At 38.4% G+C, this 4,987-nt stretch overlaps 1 non-coding gene across 1 annotated transcript; it reads left to right on the top strand.

Moving 5' to 3' along the window:
* Positions 1–4,488: 4,488 nt before the first annotated feature.
* LOC118622423 lies at positions 4,489–4,618 on the top strand. Its single transcript, XR_004958060.1, has one exon. It is a non-coding gene; the product is annotated as a small nucleolar RNA SNORA44 (small nucleolar RNA).
* The last annotated feature ends 369 nt before the right edge of the window (positions 4,619–4,987 follow it).

Raw genomic sequence — 4,987 nt, forward strand, 5'->3', positions numbered from 1 at the left:
ATTTAACATTTTTCACTTTGTGCCCTGGCTAGTTTGGCTCTGTGATTAGTGTCAGCCTGTGGACCACTGAGTTGTCGGTTCAATTCCAGTCAAGGGCAAGTACCTCGGTTTTGTTCGTCCCTGGCCCTGGTTGGCGTCGTGCAGGAGGCAGCCAGTCGCTGTCTCTCTCACATCATTGTTTCCCTCTCTCTCCCTCTCTCCCACTTCAACTGAAGATAAAAAAAAAAAAAATTTTCATTTTGTTATCTAACTATCATTTTGTTGGAGAATTAAGAGAGTGCAGAATATGACTAGAGTTTTATCTCTGACATATGTCATATATATCCAATCTCTGCCTTTTTAATTGTGACTTTATTTTTTTTTATCCTCACCCGAGGATATTTTTCCATTTTTTGTACAGATAGAGTGGGAGGGAGAGAGAGGAAGGGAGAGAGAGAGAAACATCGACATGAAGGGACACATCGAGTGGCTGCCACCCGCACGACCAACCAGGGCCGGGGACAAACTGCAACCGAAGTACGTTCCCTTAGCGGGAACCGAACCTGGGTCTCTCCAGACCGCAGGCCGACGCCCTAACTGCTGAGCCAAACTGGCCAGGGCTAATTGTGACTTTAAAAATGGATAATTACTGCCCAGCCAGTGTGGCTCACTGGTTGAGCGTCAACCCACGCAGCAAGAGGTCGCCAGTTCAATTCCGGGTCAGGGCACATGCCCAGGTTGTGGACCAAATCCCCAGTAGGGGACATGCAGGAGGCGGCCAATCGATGTTTTCTCTCATCAATATTTCCATCTCTCCCTACCCCTTCCTTCCTCTATCTCTAAAGAACAATAAAGAAAAAAAACTTTTTAATGGATAATTAATTACTTATCTCACCCTAATAAGGAAAACACTTTCTACATAAGAATATGTTATATGATAATATAATGAGCATGAATAAGGTAAGGAAAGAATCTTTACAGTGTCAAAAAATGTATCATTAAATATCTCTTTTTATTCATTATTTAACTACAGAATATCTATTGATTGTCAATTAGATATAGGCAAGTTCCTAATTACCACAGGAAAAATGCAGTAAAATAATGACACAGTTTCTCTATTAAGAATGCTTAAAGCTTATTACGGTACATAAAACATGTAAATGGACAAAAATAATTAGACTAAAAAATAGAATGTGCTATTTGCAATAAATGAGGTGTACTTGCATTATTGGTAAAATTTGGGGGGGAAAAAGATTTTTTGATTCTAAGAAAATTGTGATGTTAAACATGTCTATTTTAATCTTTTGATCAACCACTTAAAAATAATGTAAAAAGGTGTTGCTTTAAATTAACAATAGATATGTTAAAATTATTTTTAAAATTTTAATGAGAAAAAAAAAGAAAGTAAAGGAATTCCTCTGCTCAAGCTGCCATAACAGAACACCACATGCTGGGGGCTTAAACGAGAGGCATTTATTTTCTCACAGCTCTGGAACTAGGAGTCGAAGACCAAGGTGCCAGCAAAGTCCATTTCCGGTGGGATGTCCTTCTGGTGTGCAGGTGCTTCCTTCTCAAGTGGTGCTCGTGAAACTCTTCTCTGCACACACCGGCGAGGGACGACGCTCACAATCCAGTGTTTCTTTTCATAAGGGCAATAATCCTTTTGGATCAGGACCCCGTCCTTATGATCTCATTTAACCTTAATGCATATGTCATTCTAGAAATGACAAAATTAGAGGGACAAACGGGTAGAGGGTTTGAGTACAAATGTCAGCATTAGGTGTTTTTTCTGGGGGGGGAGGTGAGGAACTCTTCTATCTCTTGATTATGGTGATTATTATACAACTCTATAAATTTGTTAAAAGTTATAAAATGGTACACAAAAGAAAAGTGAATTTTACTAACTTTAAAATTATATTAAAATAATGTAAAATACATTTAAAAATCTATCTCTTCTCTACAGCCATTAAAGAAAAAAAAATCTGACTTTCAGTGTGATAGAATTCTTAATTTTCTTTTCTTTTTCTTAAAATATGTTTTTATTGATTTTTGTTGTTGTTGTTGTTTTAGAGAGAGAAAAACATCTATGTGAGAGAGAAACATTAATCAGCTGCCTCCTGCACACCCTCTACTGGGGATTGAGCCCAAAACCCACCTCTCAGTCCATGGCACTACACTCAATCCACTGAGCCACACCAGCCGGGCTTAATTTTCTTTTCAATTACCATTACCACAATTATCTTTCATGTGATTTCTCAGGGAAAAAGATTCCCTCACTTTGAACAATTCTTTAAAGACAAGTAATATTTGAAAACAACTAACTTAAATAAGTTTGTGTCTGAAAAAAATCTGACCAACTTATGCATTTTGTGCATTTTATAATATTTTTATTCCTCATATTCAGGTCTTCATTTTGGAGACTCTGGATCAATAGAAGTGCAGAATTATATCCCTTTCTAATTGAAAGTTTGAGTAAGTAAGTCATGAATTTTGAAGCACCTCCAAGAAAGGTAAACTTAACGCCGTGCCCTAAATGATCTCTAGAATCAACTCCATTTTCTGAGAATGGGTTTCATGTTAGTATTTCATTTCTATAACCTTTTACAATTTGTATCTTGTTGCCCAGATGACTATGAAGCTCCCAGCCTTTAAATTGGGACCATGTCCACCAAATTGCTTACACCTAAGAGCTCATGAGATAGGGATTGAAGGAAGGAGAAAGGGTTTACTCAGTGCTGAGACACAGCCCATTTCTCAGACAAGCAGTTTGTTCATCAGCTTCTATCACTGAGAACCTTTGGGAAGTAACAGGTGGTTATTTTGTAGGCAAATCCCGCATAGAGTTAAGGGTAATGTTACTTGTCTGCTCCCTTAAATTTTTCTCTATTTATCTTCCTCATGAACTATTTCAGTAACTTTCCTAAATTTATATTTGCCAGTTGTCTTATTTGTCTGGATTTCAGGAGTGTTTAGCCAACTGCTACAGCCTCTCAAAAGCCATGGTTTATGAAACATAACCTACACAAGCTTATTTCCAGGTTAGCCTGATTTTCAAAATTTAAGAGACTACTATTATTATAGTATTTTTGGAACATTTAGCAAAATCAGAGGATTTTAGGATTAATTATTAGAACAAGGAAAAAGAGAAAACCATTGCTGAGTGTTTTTATGTGTTCAAGTAAACAAGTTCTATTATTTCCTTGTTCCTGTTGAATCATATCCTATGATTCAAGTTCAAGCAGAGAAGTTTGCATAGCTCTTGCCCCACTCAGAATAGACGTAGAATGTTGGTATAAAAGTGCCATAAACAGTCTGCTTTAATATAGATGTTTGCATGTGTTGTAAGTTGAGGAATACACATAGATGCTGCCAAGCAGCCTGTAAATAGATTAAGGATGTTTACTTTCCAGAGGAGTTTATGTCTTCAAAATACAATTGGCAAGTACAAGACAGAGATCTGGGAGGAGGCCGGCTTATGCACAACTGAACACACTGATTCATAAACAGTATGTGAGGCTGCCTTAGAATGGTCTTCGGGCAATAACAGACCCTTCTTCTCAAAGCTTATCTGTGGGAATGTGGTCAATCTCTGCTACGTATCGACCAAACCGTTTCCTGTGAGTATTGCCATGAACCACAGTATAAATATTTTTAAGCAGTAAAGAACTTGGAAGGCTGCTTGGCTTCTCAGTGGAGATATTCTAAAAAGACCTGGAAACAAAAGGAATATTGTTTATATCATAACCAATGAATGAAACTGAGCTCAGCCTCAGCATGTGAAAATTAAATGTTCAGAAACTTTTGAGACTATGGAGGAAGTTTGATCACCAACTGGATATTAGGGATTATTAAATGTTTAGCTGTGATAGTGGTATTGAGGTTAACTTTGCAAAACCTCTTATTTCTAGAGGTAAGCACTGGTTAGTTGATATGATGTCCGGAATGTGCTTCAAAATAACCCAGGAGGTGGGGAAAGAATAGGCTACAGATGGAGCAAAATGGGCTCTGACTTGACCTTGAAGTCACAGGTCCAGAGGATCAGTAATACAAGGTGTTCCTCTTCGTACAATTGCGTATCTTTGAAATGTTCCACAATAATAAGTTAAATCAATGTGATTCTAGAAAGAAATCCTAGTACTTGCCTAATTAATCCTTTTTTTACTTAGGGAAAGAGGAAGGGAGGGAGAGAGAGAAACGTCGATGAGAGAGAACATCCATTGGCCGCCTCCTGTATGCCCCCATTGGGAATTTGGCCCACAACCTAGGCATGTGCCCTGACGGGGAATTGAACCAGCACCCTCTTGGTGCATGGGTCGATGCTCAACCACTGAGCCAAACCGGCCGAGCACTAATTAATGTTTTATTTTTAAAATTTATGTGGTAATTGACAGAACAAGATTCAACATGGGATCTGGACTACCAAGCTTGTGTTACTTGTTGTCAAAGGGGATTTTTGTTTTCCCTTTGTGGGTTTGTTGTTGTTGTTGTTGTTAAGAATATTTAATTACTCAGCATGTTTCCAGGGGCTGTGGCTGGTTGGAGCCATGGGATCTCCAACCACATGCAAGAACAACCTGGAGAAACTTGGACAACTCGGTTCAGCCTAATACCTGCAGCTGCCACTGCCTTTCCTGTAATATATAAAAATAGAAAAGAATATTTAATTACTTAGTAACTCAATGGTTTATTTGCCTCACAATATTTGCTAGTTCTCTTTCCATTTCGCGTTTTCTCTTTCTCTTTTCCTGTATCTGCTCTGCTTTTCGTTCTTTCTTCTTGCCTCCTCTAGTCTCATGTTTATCCAACATTGTTAGCTGTTTTCAGTGGGAGAGTCAGCCCAGGGACCTAATATGTCACCACTGGGAGCAGAAATTTCCCTAGCTGTTCAGTGTTTAAAGATCACCTGCCTGATAACGTTACCAAAGTAGATGTGGTGTTGCTGAGGTTATGGCGGAGAGACAATAAAGAAGTAGAAAAATGTAACATTTCAGGAAGAGAAATATTTGCA

Source organism: Molossus molossus, unplaced genomic scaffold (assembly GCF_014108415.1).
Source record: "Molossus molossus isolate mMolMol1 unplaced genomic scaffold, mMolMol1.p scaffold_m16_p_1, whole genome shotgun sequence".
NCBI lineage: Eukaryota > Metazoa > Chordata > Mammalia > Chiroptera > Molossidae > Molossus > Molossus molossus.